The 19,569-nt window shown below is 43.6% G+C and overlaps 1 protein-coding gene across 1 annotated transcript in view; it reads right to left on the bottom strand.

Annotated features, from left to right (window-relative positions):
- Positions 1-19,569, bottom strand: part of LOC126236351 (calpain-9-like) — a 1,155,357-nt gene that overhangs the window by 261,543 nt on the left and 874,245 nt on the right. The gene's annotated exons all lie outside the window — the stretch shown is intronic.

Raw genomic sequence — 19,569 nt, 5'->3', positions numbered from 1 at the left:
TCTAGTATAGATTTAAGTGTCAGGAAGTCGTATCTGAAAGTATTTGTATGGAGTGTAGCCATGTATGGAAGTGAAACATGGACGATAACCAGTTTGGACAAGAAGAGAATAGAAGCTTTCGAAATGTGGTGCTACAGAAGAATGCTGAAGATAAGGTGGGTAGATCACGTAACTAATGAGGAGGTATTGAATAGGATTGGGGAGAAGAGAAGTTTGTGGCACAACTTGACTAGAAGAAGGGATCGGTTGGTAGGACATGTTTTGAGGCATCAAGGGATCACAAATTTAGCATTGGGGGGCAGCGTGGAGGGTAAAAATCGTAGAGGGAGACCAAGAGATGAATACACTAAGCAGATTCAGAAGGATGTAGGTTGCAGTAGGTTCTGGGAGATGAAGAAGCTTTCACAGGATAGAGTAGCATGGAGAGCTGCATCAAACCAGTCTCAGGACTGAAGACCACAACAATGTAGTTAACAGTGTTTCCCATTTTGTGTTGTGACTAAAGTGTTCGGCCACGATCGGAATCTACCGATAAATTATTTTCGAGCCCCCGTGCTATGTGTTGAGCCAAATTTAAATGCCATATTACAATAACAGCAATCAAAAATAAGCAACTGGTTACAATTATTCAGACTATAATAGATCCAGGTGCCACACATTCCGTTTAAGCTAAATAATATAAGATGGTGAATATTCCTTGAGAATGCAAATAATAATCAGTACAAAAAATACTATTACTTCATAACTATTTCAACAGTAGTAATTCCCTATAATTAAACTGACAAAAGAACCCCTTGTCCATGTCCATAGTGTTCCACCGTCAGTAATCATTTACCTATTATTATCATCTTCTTCCTACTGTAATGTACAGATATTAAGTGTTGCTGATAGCCAGTTTTTGCCTAAACAGATTAATTTTCCTGTGTAGTTCAAGTCAGTACACTGAAACATTACTTGCTAAACCGCGCTACTGCCCTGTGTCTTAACAGCAAAACAGAAGTTTAGTATCAAATAAAGTCGATCTACATAGTTAATTTTTTTATGAAACATGCTACTACTGGGGTACAACTTCCTCTAATTAGGCTGGCGACCGTTTCTTTTTACATAATTACGGTTTACGTGATTACTAATACAACATTGGTTCGATACCCGTTCGTTTTGCTATTGTTTCCCCTCAATAACAATCTTTCCAGAGTCGAAAAACAGTCCGATACCTTTCCACTACACACAGTCAAGGTCACAAAAATCCTTTTCACAGGAATAACATCATCTGTATACTGCAGATTTAGCAGTAGCCGGTAGTGTTACACGTGGATTTTGCCGCGACAGGACTAAGTGGTTCTTTTAGGAAACAGAGTGTTATAACGTCTTTGTTGCTTCCATATTTTTGCCCAAACCCTGTGTCTCGTATAGTAAAAGACACTATGCCACCTACATTTAGCTTGGGATACGAACTTCTGAATTACCTGCCCTAAATTTACTATGAGCTCACAGAGTCGGATTGGTCCTGCACTTCTACTACCATCTCCCATATGACTGCATCAGCGTGGTCGTCAACGATGAAAATACACACACACGAGTACACCGGTTTCGCTCACTTCTACGGTGATACATTATCTTGGTCTATGTTAAATCTTACGACGGAAGCCATTATCTTGACTTCTCGCAACCGAGAGGACCCCTAGATGTGCGGGACTGCAGCACATTGTGCTTGGTGTACTTAAAGTACCAGTGTGAATGCCACCATAAATGCATCCAGTTGTTACGAATCAAAGGTCACTCTGTTCAAATGACTCTGAGCGCTATGGGACTTAATATCTGTGGTCATCAGTCCCCTAGAACTTAGAACTACTTAAACCTAACTAACCTAAGGACATCACACACATCCATGCCCGAGGCAGGAGTCGAACCTGCGACCCCAGCGGTCGCGCGGTTCCAGACTGTAGCGCCTAGAACCACTCGGCCACTCCGCCCGGCAAAGGTCACTCTGTTATCTCATATGAGGAGTTGATAGAAGCATGGTGAAAGGTAATGTGAGTGATGGCCAACATTCTACGCTTATTTACTGCATCTGGATTTCGTTGCGGGTATAATCTAAGCAAGTGGCATATCAAGAACAGTCAAATGTAAGACTTCACGCAGTATTACAGCTGAGTACTACGCAAAAAACCCGGTTTTCACAGACAGACTACACACCGCTAACAAATTGTCTAAAACGAAGGAACTAAGCAGGGTAATTTTCAGTTTACAGTAAAGGTGCTTTTTGCCGCAGTTGTGGGGTTTAGGTGATGAATACTTCGTGGCTTAAATGTTAATGGATGGTATTAATGACAATTCATTTTCAGATTACTATCGAAATGTCAAACTGCTCTGGATTTGTTAGACACGAATAAGAAAATTGAATGCTATGTGCATGAAGAGTGGCCAGAAATTTTGTAGAGACCACGGTAGAGATGTGGGAGAATGTGTGGGTTTAGGACTGTAATAATTGCATTTAGTTGGCAGTTGTCTTTAATTAATCAGACGTTAAATCGTCAGTGTGTTGTTTGTCATTTTGTAATCTGATAATATCAGAGAAAAAAATTATTAGCCAAGGCTGCCTTCCGTCTGATGACATTTGTGGATATGAGAATAAATGTGTAGTGAAAGCAAACAGATTCATGTTGCGGACCGGCCGGTGTGGCCGAGCGGTTCTAGGCGCTTCAGTCTGGTTCCGCGCGACCACTACGGTCGCAGGTTCGAATCCTGCCTCGGGCATGGATGTTTGTGATGTCCTTAGGTTAGTTAGGTTTAAGTAGTTCTAAGTTCTAGGGGACTGATGACCTCAGAAGTAAAGTCGCATAGTGCTCAGAGCCATTTGAACCATGTTGCGGGGAGCCGCAACTGAAGTAATCCATATTTGAAAAATAAAGCTATTCCACTGCGTATGAACCTTTATTTTTAGGAACAAACCGATATCGTGATATCAAATCACATCCTCAGGTGTGCATACGTCGTGAAGACATTAAGTACGTAAAATAGAAAAAAAGGGGAGTCAAAGTTTTGTAAGTAAAATACACTTACCCGCAATAAGCAGGGCGTTAGGAATAAAACTGACCAGTTGAAGAAACTGACGTATTGAAACCGCGTTAACATATCGGGAAGCATTCATCCTAACTCCAACCTGTACAGGAAGGTTATTGGAAGAATGCTGTCCGCCGCTTCATGATATGTTAACGCATTTTCAACATATCATTTTTATCAACTGGTGAATTTGATTCGTGAAGCACTGCTTGGTGCATTTTATTTAGAGAAGATAAGAGTCCCCGTTTCTCTCATCATACGGGCTTAATGTTTTAACGACGCTATGAACGCCTGAGGAAACGAATGGCTATGACGAAACCGATCGTATAAACAATTCAAACACAGCTCGAAGCGTTTTATTTATTAAATATAGGTGTAATGAGAAGTGCGTATGTTGCCTCGCCCAGTCCACTACGCCATTTCGCCTCATTAAGTTGTGATATTCTGATACTGTGTTTTGTGGTCCTCCACAAGAAGAGAAGGACGGGTGGGGATGAGCACAGTACGTACGATTTCGCCATTTGTTGTCTACCCTGGTGTAATTTTAATGGGCAGAAGTGTTTCATACGGCCTTGACGAGTTTTCCACCGTGACCAAAGTACGTCGATCGTCATGTTTTCGAGTGTACTGAATTAGCGAAGTTGTGAAGAATTCTCCGGCTGGAAGCGAGCGCGGAAAGCTGGAGGGAGGGCAGCGAGATGAGACACCGCGGTCGTGTGTGTGTGTGTGTGTGTGTGTGTGGGTCAGTGGGACCGCGCGCGAGGCGGCACGAGGGCGGCCCGTTAGCAGGGAGCCCGGGCCTGCGCTCTTCCGGCCGTCCACTCTGCTCTGCTCTGCCGTGCTCCTCGCTCACACGAGCTGCCTGGCCCTCCCTCTGCCGTCCGGGTGCACTCCCTCGCCACACGCCGTTTCGCTCCGGACTGCAATCCGCGGCAGTCGTGAATTACCTGTAAAGCTCCCGCGCAATTACGTCACAACGGCACGAAGCCCCGGCACCACATCGACCCCACGCTGGCGCAACATCCCAGTCCACTTTAGCGACGGCCGGAGGAAGCCGCGGGTCGGGGACAAGTGCACAGCGCTTCACGTGTAATGCAGTGCGGTCCACAGTCGCCGGGCTTATCCCAGACTGTTTTGTGACAGACGATACAACGGTACGGTTTTGGGCCAGGCGCAACCGTTGCTTACTCTGTTGCTATTTGCAAAAGTAGCAAAAATTAAATGAACAGTTACTTCACTCGTCGTACATTACATATCTTTTAGGTCAGTTGCAACGTGCTGACTTGACGGTGACTTTGATGGTTTCAGTTACGTGCTTTCATTCTACAATAAAATACACTGAAGCGCCAAAGAAACTGGTGTAGGCATGTTTATTCAAATATGTAAACAGATAGAACACGACGCTGCGGTCGACAACGTCTATATAAGACAAAAAGAGTCTGCGGCTGTTGTTAGATCGGTTACTGCTGCTACAATGGCAGGTTATCAACATTAAAGTGAGTTTGAACGTGGTGTTATAGTCGGCGCATGAGCGACGCGACGTATCATCTTCAAGGTAGCGATGAAGTAGGAATTTTCCCGTACGACCATTTCACAAGTGTACCGTGAATATCAGGGATCTGGTAAAACATTAAATCTCCGACATTGCTGCGGGCAGAAAAACATCCTGCAAGAACGGGACCAACGACGACTGCAGATAATCGTTCAACACGACAGAAGTGCAACCTTTCCGCAAATTGCTGCAGATTTCACTGCTGGGCCGTCAACAAGTGTCAGCGTGCGAACCATTCAACGAAACATCATCGATAGGTGCTTTCGGAGCCGAATGCCCACTCGTGTACGCTTGATGACTGCACGACACAAAGCTTTACGCCTTGCCTGGGCCAGTCAACAACGACATTGGACTGTTGATGACTGGAAACATGTTCCCTGGCCGGATGAGTCTCATTTCAAATTGTCTCGAGCGGATGAACGTGTACGGGTACGCAGACAATCTTTATGAATCCATGGACCCTGCATGTCAGCAGGGGAGAGTTCAAGCTGGTGGAGGCTCTGTAATAGTATGGGGCGTGTGCAACTGGAGTGACATGGGACCCCTGATAGATCTAGATACGACTCTAACAGGTGACACGTACGCAAGTATCCTGTCTGATCACCTGCATCCATTCGTGTCCATTATACATTCCGACGGGCTTGGGAAATTCCAGCGGGACGATGCGACTCCCCACACGTCCAGGATTGCTACAGAGTGGCTCCAGCAACACTCTTCTGAGTTTAAATGCTTCCTCTGGCCACCAAACTCCCCAGAAATGAACGTTATTGAGCATATCTTGGATGCCTTGCAACGTGCTGTTCAGAAGATATCTCCGCCCCCTCGTACTCTTACGAATTTATGGACAGCCCTACAGGATTCTCGGCGTCAGTTGCCTCAAGCACTACTTCAGACATCAGTCGAGTCCATGCCCCGTCGTGTGGCGACAATTCTGCCTGCTCGCGGGGGCTTTCACGATTTTAGGCACGCGTACCAGTTTCTTTGGTTCTTCAATGTAGTTCCCGAGAACCTTTTTTATTCCTTAATATATTCTCGAGCACAACCTTGGTAACATTACAAGATTTATCGATTGAGCCCAGGATCCAGAAAAGGTTCATTATGTCGTACACTTTGCTAACGTTGTGAAATTGGTGCGTTTTTATTTTCATATTGTTGGAGGATGGAAAACACCTTTTTTGCTACAAAGTGTAAGCTAATCATATAAAACGTGTAGCCACGGTTGATACTTTCCTTCAACACATACACTGTCTGATCAAAAGTACCCAGAAACGCGTATGTAAAGCGGATTTCATCACTGGATGTTATAAAGGTACGCATGGAGTTATGTTTTGCCAGCAGAGACAGCAGAATGGATCGTTCAGGAGAGCGTGGACTACTCATGATACGCCACCTCAATAACTATACCGTCGGGGACATTTCAGCCCTTCTAAAGCTGCTCAAGTCTACTGCTGATGACGCGATTGTAAAGTGTGAATGAGAAGGAACAACACAGCCAAGCTACGAGCAGCCAGACCTCATGTACGTCAGTTAGTTAGCTACTTACGTGTTACATAGATCATTTGAACGATTCTTTTGTCGAATTGATGTGTAACGAGTCATTTTACACGATATCTACACATGAATATTGTTGACATTAATAAACACATTATCCTTTCATTCCTACTCACGCAACGACACTTAAAAACAAGTTTTTTTTTACTACGTACTAGTTTTTAAGTAGAAATCCGTCAACTGAATAGAAATATTTGTCCTGGAAAAATGATTTTAAATTAGATTTAAAACTTCCTTTGCTACCAGTCAGACATTTTCTGTTATTGGGCAAGTGATCAAAAATTTTATTGTTGCACACTGAACTTCTCTCCGAGCCACGATGTGTAATACAGTGCGGTCCATCGCACTGTATCATCGAGGAATAATGGTCATTTTTCCCTCTAGTGTTCTAGATAAGTGCAACACTGTTCTCCTCAAACTGTGATTGATTATTTATGACGAAATTCATTACCGAAAATATGTACTGTGACGCCACAGTTAAACCGCCTAGCTCCTTGAAGTACCTACATGACGCTTTGACTGAATACCACATATTATTCTTACTGCTGGTTTTTGTGCAATCAGCATTTTCTTTCTAAGTGAAGAGTTACCAAAAAAATTATTCCTTACGACGCTAATGAGTGGAAATATAGAAAAAAAGGTAGGAGGCTGACACGTTTGTTTCCAAGATTAGAAATTATACGAAGAGCAAAACTAGTTCAACTTAATTGTTTATGAAGCTCAATATCATGCTTCTTCTAGTTCATGTTTCCATTTAATGTACACCCAAAAATTTGGAGTATTCTACCCTATTTACTGACTCCTACTCATGTGCTACATAAATTTTTGTGACGACTCTGTTTGTTGTACAGAACTTACTGCAATGTTTTTCTTTCAAAATTTTCAGAGAACTACTTAATAATTCTTTGGAAAAAGTCATTTACTAATCGTTCTGTTGCTTTCTCTCTGATGGGATTTATTACAACACTATTATCGTTTGCGAGCGTTACCAATTTTGCTTTTTGAATGTTAAGTGAAGGTCATTCACATATATAAAAAACAGGAGTGGACCCAAAATTGAACCCTGTGGGACCCCCTTTCTGATAATTTTTTTTTATCTGAGCCATTTAAATTTTCTACCTTTCCATCATTGGCTGAATTTTTCAACACAACATTTACATTCTGTTTGTCATGTATGATTCAAATCAGCTATGTATAAAGCCATCAGTTTCATAAAACTTCAGGTTTTCTAAAAGAGTATCATGATCTACAAAATGGAAGGCATTGGAGAGATCACAAAAACGCCAGCTGGCGATATATTATTATTTAATGCTTGTACTGTTTGATGAATGAATGTGTAAATAGCTTTCTCAGTCAAGTAACCTTTCTGGAATACTAACTGTGGTGTGATACATGTGCTACTACTCTTGAATGCATTACTTTTTCGAAATTTGTGGGAAAAGATGTCACTAAGGATACTGGAGGATCACTGTTTAAGTCTGTCTTGTCACCTTTCTTATGACGAGGTTTAATAATTGAGTATTTCAACCTGTCTGGAAAAATTCTCTGTGCCAGTGATGCATTACATATGTCGCTGAGGACACCAATAATGAAACTGCAACTTCTTTTCAGAATTCTGTTTGAACTTACATCAACCTACAAGAGTTTTTGTCTTCCAGAATTGTTATAATTGTACTAATTTCAGCAAAGGATGTTGGTGCTACCTTTTGTTGCTGAAAGTTTTGTGGAATGACTTTTTTAATGTATTCTCTTGCTTCTTCAACTGAAGGGAGTTAAAAACAATGAGGTACAACGATCAAGCTACTCCTCATAACCAACAAATTTGTGTGGGTAATGTTAAGCGACGCTTCTGGTGTAAGAGCTACGCCATTGGACAGTGGATGATTGGAAACGAGTGATTTCAAAGGAGAATTAATTTTATCCCGTGGAAAACCTATGGAAGGTTTTGGGTTTGGCGAATGCCTGGAGAACGTTACCTGCCATCATGTGTAGCGCCAACAGTGAAGAACGAAGGAGGTGGTGTTACTGTAAGGGGCTGTTTTTCGTGATCTGTGGTCCCTTTAGTGCACTTGAACCAAAAAATGTGACTGCACTGTGTGCTGCATGCAGTAGAGTGAGAATTCGGAAACTGTGAATGTATCAGGACAACAATGCACCCTGCCAGAAGACAACATCTGTGAGGCAATGTTTTGTGGACAATAAAACTCCTGAAATGGACTGGCCTGCCCATAGTTCCGACTTGAACCAACTGGAACACAATTGGAATTAATTGACTCCCCTCCAGATCTCAGTGTCCTACATCAGTGCCTTCTCTTGTTTGGGAAATTGAACAAGAATGAGCTGTCATTCCTCTGCAGACATGCAGACATCCCAGTTAAAGTGTCCCCAACAGAATTCAAGCAGTAATAAAGGGGAGTGGTGGACACACAGCATATTAATGTCCACTAATAGGTATATGGATGCTTGTGACCAGATAATTTATCTGGACCTATAAACCAACAAAGAATTTTTGATCACACGTAAAAAACATCTTCTTCCACATATGACGAAAGGTGGTTCCGTCTTGCCCTATTTGCTGACGAGATGTCTCCCACACAAAATGTACGGTACTTCATCTGGAAACGACTTCCTCGTGGAACTCATCCAGCAGTCGGTACTGCTGGACTTTCAACTGTTTTGGATGCTATCTGGATGGTGCATAGAAATTGTGAATTTCAAGTCTCTGGTCCTATTGTTAAGACCAGGAATTCGCATTCGGGAGAACAACACTTGAATTCTGTGGACGGCTATCCATATGTAGATTTCCCATGGGTTCCCTAAATCTTTCTAATTCTGTTCTCCTAGTTGAGTTTGTAGTCCATCAGTAACGAAATCTTCATCAACGGGTAAGATTGATAGTAGACATCGAAAAAGTTCAAAGAAGGGCAGCTCATTTTGTATTATCGCGAAACAGGGGAGAGAGTGACACGGATATGATACACAAGTTTGGGTAGTAATCACTATAACAAAGGCTTTTTCTTTTCACGAAATTTCAATCACCAAGTTTCTCCTCCGAATGGGAAAATATTTTGTTGAGCGCCAACCTACATAGGGAGAAATATTCATGGTAATAAAATAAGAGAAATCAGAGCTCTCGCGGAAAGATTTAAGTGTTCGTTTTTCTAGTGCGCTGTTCGAGAGTGTAACGATAGAGAAATAGTCTGAATGTGATTAGACGAATCCTCTGCCAGGCGCTTAAGTGCAAACTGCAGAGTACTCATGTAGATGTAGAATAGGACGTCGACTCGTAACCTTCTCAAAGTCTTATAAGTGTTAATCGTTCGCTGTAAGTTGACTCTAGGCGGCCGGCGGGGGTGGCCGAGCGGTTCTAGGCGCTTCAGTCTGGAACCACGCCACGGCTACGGTCGCAGGTTCGAATCCTGCCTCGGGCATGGATGTGTGTCATGTCCTTAGGTTAGTAAGGTTTATGTAGTTTTAAGTTCTATGGGACTGATGACCTCAGAGGTTAAGTCCCATAGTGCTCAGAGCCATTTGAACCATTTTGAACCTAACACGAGTCTACAGTGTATGATTGTACTAGCAGACAAATATTTGCTCAACTGCAGATTTGTTTTCAAAAAATCTTGGTAGTACAATACACAAACTTGCTGACGCCGCCATCTTACCTCACCAAACGACAGACTTCAGTAAAAGACGCCTCTTTGCAAGTGTAGTAATGTATGTCTGTGATCGTATTGTACCGATGTTGACTTGTCTGTAGTCGCTAACAACCTTAGCGTTCAATATTGTGTGTCACTACACTGAAATGGTTATAGCAATATTGTTTCCGTGCAGACTTGTCAATACCAAATTTCGCCTGTGCAATATATCCTATCGCTGTTTGTTGTTGTCGTTGTGGTCTTCAGTCCTGAGATTGGTTTGATGCAGCTCTCCATGCTACTCTATCCTGTGCAAGCTTCTTCATCTCCCAGTACCTACTGCAACCTACATCCTTCTTCATCTGCTTAGTGTATTCATCTCTTTGTCTCCCCCTACGATTTTTACCCTCCACGCGGCCCTCCAATACTAAATTGGTGATCCCCTGATGCCTCATAACATGTCCTACCAACCGATCCCTTCTTCTGGTCAAGTTGTGCCACAAACTCCTCTTCTCCCCAATCCTATTCAGTACCTCCTCATTAGTTATGTGATCTACCCATCTAATCTTCAGCATTCTTCTGTAGCACCACATTTCGAAAGCTTCTATTCTCTTCTTGTCCAAACTATTTACCGTCCATGTTTCACTTCCATACATGGCTACACCCCATACAAATACTTTCAGAAATGACTTCCTGACACTTAAATCTATACTCGATGTTAACAAATTTCTCTTCTTCAGAAACGCTTTGTTTGCCATTGCCAGTCTACATTTTATATCCTCTCGACTTCGACCATCATCTGTTATTTTGCTCCCCAAATAGCAAAACTCCTTTACTACTTTAAGTCTCTCATTTCCTAATTTAATACCCTCAACATCACCCGACTTAATTCGACTACATTCCATTATCCTCGTTTTGCTTTTGTTGATGTTCATCTTATATCCTCCTTTCAAGACACCATCCATTCCGTTCAACTGCTCTTCCAAGTCCTTTGCTGTCTCTGACAGAGTTACAATGTCATCGGCGAACCTCAAAAGTTTTTATTTCTTCTCCATGGATTGTAATACCTAATCCGAATTTTTCTTTTGTTTCCTTTACTGCTTGCTCAATATACAGACTGAATAACATCGGGGAGAGGCTACAACCCTGTCTTACTCCCTTCCCAACCTTTGCTTCCCTTTCATGTCCCTCGACTCTTATAACTGCCATCTGGTTTCTGTACAAATTGTAAATAGCCTTTCGCTCCCTCTATTTTACCCCTGCCAACTTTAGAATTTGAAAGAGAGTATTCCAGTCAACATTATCAAAAGCTTTCTCTAAGTCTACAAATGCTAGAAACGTAGGTTTCAATTTCCTTAATCTTTCTTCTAAGATAAGTCGTAAGGTCAGTATTGCCTCACGTGTTCCAGTATTTCTACGGAATCCAAACTGATCTTCCCCGAGGTCGGCTTCTACTAGTTTTTCCATTCGTCTGTAAAGAATTCGTGTTAGTATTTTGCAGCTGTGGCTTATTAAACTGATTGTTCGGTAATTCTCACATCTGTCAACACCTGCTTTCTTTGGGATTGGAATTATTATATTCTTCTTGAAGTCTGAGGGTATTTCGCCTGTTTCATACATCTTGCTCACCAGATGGTAGAGTTTTGTCAGGACTGGTTCTCCCAAGGCCGTCAGTAGTGCTAATGGAATGTTGTCTACTCCGGGGGCTTTGTTTCGACTCAGGTCTTTCAGTGCTCTGTCAAACTCTTCACGCAGTATCGTATCTCCCATTTCATCTTCATCTACATCCTCTTCCATTTCCATAATATTGTCCTCAAGTACATCGCTCTTGTATAGACCCTCTATATACTCCTTCCACCTTTCTGCTTTCCCTTCTTTGCTTAGAACTGGGTTTCCATCTGAGCTCTTGATGTTCATACAAGTGGTTCTCTTATCTCCAAAGGTCTCTTTAATTTTCCTGTAGGCAGTATCTATCTTACCCCTCGTGAGATAAGCCTCTACATCCTTACATTTGTCCTCTAGCCATCCCTGCTTAGCCATTTTGCACTTCCTGTCGGTCTCATTTTTGAGACGTTTGTATTCCTTTTTGCCTGCTTCATTTACTGCATTTTTATATTTTCTCCTTTAATCAATTAAATTCAATATTTCTTCTGTTACCCAAGGATTTCTACTAGCCCTCGTCTTTTTACCTACTTGATCCTCTGCTGCCTTCACTACTTCATCCCTCAAAGCTACCCACTCTTCTTCTACTGTATTTCTTTCCCCCATTCCTATCAATTGTTCCCTTATGCTCTCCCTGAAACTCTCTACAACCTCTGGTTCTTTCAGTTAATCCAGGTCCCATCTCCTTAAATTCCCACCTTTTTGCAGTTTCTTCAGTTTTAATCTACAGGTCATAACCAATAGATTGTGGTCAGAGTCCACATCTGCCCCTGGAAATGTCTTACAATTTAAAACCTGGTTCCTAAATTTCTGTCTTACCATTATACACTCCTGGAAATGGAAAAAAGAACACATTGACACCGGTGTGTCAGACCCACCATACTTGCTCCGGACACTGCGAGAGGGCTGTACAAGCAATGATCACACGCACGGCACAGCGGACACACCAGGAACCGCGGTGTTGGCCGTCGAATGGCGCTAGCTGCGCAGCATTTGTGCACCGCCGCCGTCAGTGTCAGCCAGTTTGCCGTGGCATACGGAGCTCCATCGCAGTCTTTAACACTGGTAGCATGCCGCGACAGCGTGGACGTGAACCGTATGTGCAGTTGACGGACTTTGAGCGAGGGCGTATAGTGGGCATGCGGGAGGCCGGGTGGACGTACCGCCGAATTGCTCAACACGTGGGGCGTGAGGTCTCCACAGTACATCGATGTTGTCGCCAGTGGTCGGCGGAAGGTGCACGTGCCCGTCGACCTGGGACCGGACCGCAGCGACGCACGGATGCACGCCAAGACCGTAGGATCCTACGCAGTGCCGTAGGGGACCGCACCGCCACTTCCCAGCAAATTAGGGACACTGTTGCTCCTGGGGTATCGGCGAGGACCATTCGCAACCGTCTCCATGAAGCTGGGCTACGGTCCCGCACACCGTTAGGCCGTCTTCCGCTCACGCCCCAACATCGTGCAGCCCGCCTCCAGTGGTGTCGCGACAGGCGTGAATGGAGGGACGAATGGAGACGTGTCGTCTTCAGCGATGAGAGTCGCTTCTGCCTTGGTGCCAATGATGGTCGTATGCGTGTTTGGCGCCGTGCAGGTGAGCGCCACAATCAGGACTGCATACGACCGAGGCACACAGGGCCAACACCCGGCATCATGGTGTGGGGAGCGATCTCCTACACTGGCCGTACACCACTGGTGATCGTCGAGGGGACACTGAATAGTGCACGGTACATCCAAACCGTCATCGAACCCATCGTTCTACCATTCCTAGACCGGCAAGGGAACTTGCTGTTCCAACAGGACAATGCACGTCCGCATGTATCCCGTGCCACCCAACGTGCTCTAGAAGGTGTACGTCAACTACCCTGGCCAGCAAGATCTCCGGATCTGTCCCCCATTGAGCATGTTTGGGACTGGATGAAGCGTCGTCTCACGCGGTCTGCACGTCCAGCACGAACGCTGGTCCAACTGAGGCGCCAGGTGGAAATGGCATGGCAAGCCGTTCCACAGGACTACATCCAGCATCTCTACGATCGTCTCCATGGGAGAATAGCAGCCTGCATTGCTGCGAAAGGTGGATATACACTGTACTAGTGCCGACATTGTGCATGCTCTGTTGCCTGTGTCTATGTGCCTGTGGTTCTGTCAGTGTGATCATGTGATGTATCTGACCCGAGGAATGTGTCAATAAAGTTTCCCCTTCCTGGGACAATGAATTCACGGTGTTCTTATTTCAATTTCCAGGAGTGTATAATCTATCTGATACCTTTTAGAATCTCCAGGATTCTTCCATGTATACAACCTTCTATCATGATTCTTAAACCAAGTGTTAGCTATGATTAAGTTGTGCTCTGTGCGAAATTCTACCAGGCGGCTTCCTCTTTCATTTCTTAGCCCCAATCCATATTCACCTACTACGTTTCCTTCTCTTCCTTTTCCTACACTCGAATTCCAGTCACCCATGACTATTAAATATTCGTCTCCCTTCACTATCTGAGTAATTTCTTTTATTTCATCATACATTTCTTCAATTTCTTCGTCATCTGCAGAGCTAGTTGGCATATAAACTTGTACTACTGTAGTATGTGTGGGCTTCGTATCTATCTTGGCCAAATAATGAGTTCACTATGCTGTTTGTAGTAGCTTACCCGCATTCCTATTTTCCTATTCATTATTAAACCTACTCCTGCATTACCCCTATTTGACTTTGTGTTTATAACCCTGTAGTCACCTGACCAGAAGTCTTGTTCCTCCTGCCACAGAACTTCACTAATTCCCACTATATCTAACTTTAACCTATCCATTTCCCTTTTCAAATTTTCTAAACTACCTGCCCGATCAAGGGATCTGACATTCCACGCTCCGATCCGTAGAACGCCAGTTTTCTTTCTCCTGATAACGACATCCTCTTGAGTTGTCCCCGCCCGGAGATCCGAATTGGGGACTATTTTACCTCCGGAATATTTTACCCAAGAGTACGCCATCATCATTTAATCATACAGTAGAGCTGCATGCCCTCGGGAAAAATTACGGCCGTAGTTTCCCCTTGCTTTTAGCCGTTCGCAGTACCAGCACAGCAAGGCCGTTTTGGTTATTGTTACAAGGCCAGATCAGTCAATCATCCAGACTGTTGCCCTTGCAACTACTGAAAAGGCTGCTGCCCCTCTTCAGGAACCACACGTTTGTCTGGCCTTTCAACAGATACCCCTCCGTTGTGGTTGTACCTACGGTACGGCTATCTGTATCGCTGAGGCACGCAAGCCTCCCCACCAACGGCAAGGTCCATGGTTCATGGGGGATGGTATCGCTGTTTGTATCTTATAATTCAGGGGCTCAAGTCTTCTTTCGTTTAAGACCAGGTAGAGGCACTCAGCAGACACTCATCTATTGGCTAATGCTGACTACGTAGGTTGTTGCTAGCGTCTGCTACAAACGAATTTTATCAAAAATGGCTCCGAGCACTATGCGACTTAACAGCTATGGTCATCAGTCCCCTAGAACTTGTTGTTGTTGTTGTGGTCTTCAGTCCTGAGACTGGTTTGATGCAGCTCTCCATGCTACTCTATCCTGTGCAAGCTTCTTCATCTCCCAGTACCTACTGCAACCTACATCCTTCTTCATCTGCTTAGTGTATTCATCTCTTGGTCTCCCCCTACGATTTTTACCCTGCACGATGCCCTCCAATACTAAATTGGTGATCCCTTGATGCCTCAGAACATGTCCTACCAACCAATCCCTTCTTCTGGTCAAGTTGTGCCACAAACTCCTCTTCTCCCTAATCCTATTCAGTACCTCCTCATTAGTTATGTGATCTACCCATCTAATCTTCAGCATTCTTCTGTAGCACCACATTTCGAAAGCTTGTATTCTCTTCTTGTCCAAACTATTTACCGTCCATGTTTCACTTCCATACATGGCTACACTCCATACAAATACTTTCAGAAATGACTTCCTGACACTTAAATCTATACTCGATGTTAACAAATTTCTCTTCTTCAGAAACGCTTTGTTTGCAATTACCAGTCTACATTTTATATCCTCTCGACTTCGACCATCATCTGTTATTTTGCTCCCCAAATAGCAAAACTCCTTTACTACTTTAAGTGTCTCATTTCCTAATCTAATTCCGTCAGTATCACCCGACTTAATTCGACTACATTCCATTATCCTCGTTTTGCATTTGTTGATGTTCATCTTATATCCTCCCTTCAAGACACCATCCATTCCGTTCAACTGCTCTTCCAAGTCCTTTGCTGTCTCTGACAGAATTACAATGTCATCGGCGAACCTCAAAGTTTTTATTTCTTCTCCATGGATTTTAATACCTACTCCGAATTTTTCTTTTGTTTCCTTTACTGCTTGCTCAATATACAGATTGAATAACATCGGGGAGAGGCTACAACCCTGTCTTACTCCCTTCCCAATCACTGCTTCCCTTTCATGTCCCTCGGCTCTTATAACTGCCATCTGGTTTCTGTACAAATTGTAAATAGCCTTTCGCTCCCTCTATTTTACCCCTGCCACCTTTAGAATTTGAAAGAGAGTATTCCAGTCAACATTGTCAAAAGCTTTCTCTAAGTCTACAAATGCTAGAAACGTAGGTTTCAATTTCCTTAATCTTTCTTCTAAGATAAATCGTAAGGTCAGTATTGCGTCACGTGTTCCAACATTTCTACGGAATCCAAACTGATCTTCCCCGAGGTCGGCTTCTACTAGTTTTTCCATTCGTCTGTAAAGAATTCGTGTTAGTATTTTGCAGCTGTGGCTTATTAAACTGATTGTTCGGTAATTCTCACATCTGTCAACACCTGCTTTCTTTGGGATTGGAATTATTATATTCTTCTTGAAGTCTGAGGGTATTTCGCCTGTTTCATACATCTTGCTCACCAGATGGTAGAGTTTTGTCAGGACTGGCTCTCCCAAGGCCGTCAGTAGTTCCAATGGAATGTTGTCTACTCCGGGGGCCTTGTTTCGACTCAGGTCTTTCAGTGCTCTGTCAAACTCTTCACGCAGTATCGTATCTCCCATTTCAGCTTCATCTACATCCTCTTCCATTTCCATAATATTGTCCTCAAGTACATCGCCCTTGTATAGACCCTCTATATACTCCTTCCACCTTTCTGCCTTCCCTTCTTTGCTTAGAACTGGGTTGCCATCTGAGCTCTTGATATTCATACAAGTGGTTCACTTATCTCCAAAGGTCTCTTTAATTTTCCTGTAGGCAGTATCTTACCCCTAGTGAGACAAGCCTCTACATCCTTACATTTGTCCTCTAGCCATCCCTGCTTAGCCATTTTGCACTTCCTGTCGATCTCATTTTTGAGACGTTTGTATTTCTTTTTGCCTTCTTCATTTACTGCATTTTTATATTTTCTCCGTTCATCAATTAAATTCAATATTTCTTCTGTTACCCAAGGATTTCTATTAGCCCTCGTCTTTTTACCTACTTGATCCTCTGCTGCCTTCACTACTTCATCCCTCAAAGCTACCCATTCTTCTTCTAATGTATTTCTTTCCCCCATTCCTATCAATTGTTCCCTTATGCTCTCCCTGAAACTCTCTACAACCTTTGGTTCTTCAGTTTATCCAGGTCCCATCTCCTTAAATTCCCACATTTTTGCAGTTTCTTCAGTTTTAATCTACAGGTCATAACCAATAGATTGTGGTCAGAGTCCACATCTGCCCCTGGAAATGTCTTACAATTTAAAACCTGGTTCCTAAATCTCTGCCTTACCATTATATATAATCTATCTGATACCTTTTAGTATCTCCAGGGTTCTTCCATGTATACAACCTTCTATCATGATTCTTAAACCAAGTGTTAGCTATGATTAAGTTGTGCTCTGTGCAAAATTCTACCAGGCGGCTTCCTCTTTCATTTCTTAGCCCCAATCCATATTCACCTACTACGTTTCCTTCTCTCCCTTTTCCTACACTCGAATTCCAGTCACCCATGACTATTAAATTTTCGTCTCCTTTCACTATCTGAATAATTTCTTTTATTTCATCATACATTTCTTCAATTTCTTCGTCATCTGCAGAGCTAGTTGGCATATAAACTTGTACTACTGTAGTATGTGTGGGCTTCGTATCTATCTTGGCCAAATAATGCGTTCACTAAGCTGTTTGTAGTAGCTTACCCGCGTTCCTATTTTCATATTCATTATTAAACCTACTCTGGCATTACCCCTATTTGACTTTGTGTTTATAACCCTGTGGTCACCTGACCAGAAGTCTTGTTCCTCCTGCCACAGAACTTCACTAATTCCCACTATATCTCACTTTAACCTATCCATTTCCCTTTTCAAATTTTCTAACCTACCTGCCCGATTAAGGAATCTGACATTCCACGCTCCGATCCGTAGAACGCCAGTTTTCTTTCTCCTGATAACGACATCCTCTATTGTAGTCCTCGCCCTGAGATCCGAATGGGGGACTATTTTACCTCCGGAATATTTTACCCAAGAATACGCCATCATCATTTAATCATACAGTAGAGCTGCATGCCCTCGGGAAAAATTACGGCCGTAGTTTCCCCTTGCTTTTAGCCGTTCGCAGTTCCAGCACAGCAAGGCCGTTTTGGTTATTGTTACAAGGCCAGATCAGTCAATCATCCAGACTGTTGCCCTTGCAACTACTGAAAAGGCTGCTGCCCCTCTTCAGGAACCACATGTTTGTCTGGCCTCTCAACAGATACCCCTCCGTTGTGGTTGTACCTACGGTACGGCTATCTGTATCGCTGAGGCACGCAAGCCTCCCCACCAACGGCAAGGTCCATGGTTCATGGGGGGAGGCCCTAGAACTTAGAACTACTTAAACCTAACTAACCTAAGGACAGCACACAACACCCAGTCATCACGAGGCAGAGAAAATCCCTGACCCCGCCGGGAATCGAACCCGGTAGCCCGGGCGCGTGAAGCGAGAACGCTACCGCACGACCACGAGTTGCGGACCGATTTTTATCCTAGCATCTACTTTAGACAGCCACCGTGCTGTGAACCTTCTGTCAAAGAACGATTAGAAGAAGCCCTTGCCCCAATGTACTGCCTCGTCATGAAATTATGATCGCAGCGTCAAATATTTTTTTACTGTCTGTATATTTGAAACTTTCTTGCGTTACGACGGCTTGTTAGTGGTGTATATTCATATGCGATTATTCTTCAATGATATTCTCTCACTGTCGGTAGTTTAGTTTTTTTTCGACTGTGACGTTATCACGAGCTGGAACTATCTACCAGCACGCAGTTTCAGAACGGAGGAACGCGTCGCACGTGACCTGGCGCTGGTTGAGTGAGACCTGGCGGCCACTTGGGCAGCGTGCCACACCGTTACGTTGCGTTGCGTTGCGTTACGCTGGCCGTGTCTGCCGCAGAGGGCAACGACCGCCGTCTAAACACGTTGGTAAACAACTCCAATATCTTACCTGCCACCGAAGTCCACATGACGCAGATGTCCACATCGTCAAGTGAAACTGACGTATTACTGAAAACAACAAGATTATATATCTTCACAGATATGCGATTCATTCGTAGCATTTTGACTCAAATACCAGAGTATAGGATGAGTGTTTCACTTTGCAGCGGAGTGTGCGCTGATATGAAACTTCGTGGCAGATTAAAACTGTGTGCCGGACCGAGACTGGGTACCGGACTTCATAGGAATGATGTTCAGACTGTGTGTTGCAGGATTTGCTTTGTCACCCGTATTAGTGTCATGACTTGCTGTTAGTCGCCGGTACTGGTATGGCGATGTAGGGAGGAATTCTAACTACAAGGACCAAGGACACGCAGCTACAACGGCACACATTACTGATCCCTGCTATACGAGAGAGAGGTTCTTTGGATTCAACTTTTTTTGATGCACAATGGAGATGCTCCTCACATTGCTCGTTGAGGTCAGTCAGTTACTCCATAATACGTTTGGTGAAAACCAGATCATAGGCCGATCCTTCCAAATTGCTTGGCCTCCAAGATCATTACATTTGAAACCGTGTGATTTCTGGCAGGGTTTATCGACGTAACACTAACACACATTGGAAGTTGAAGATGAGCAGCGAGGGAGGTAGCTAATATCAAACCGGGAATGGTTCAAATGGCTCTGAGCA

Source organism: Schistocerca nitens, chromosome 2, assembly GCF_023898315.1.
Source record: "Schistocerca nitens isolate TAMUIC-IGC-003100 chromosome 2, iqSchNite1.1, whole genome shotgun sequence".
In the NCBI taxonomy this organism is placed as follows: Eukaryota; Metazoa; Arthropoda; class Insecta; order Orthoptera; family Acrididae; genus Schistocerca; species Schistocerca nitens.
Note: the sequence above shows the minus strand (reverse complement) of the source record. Positions and strands in the feature narration are given on the sequence as shown.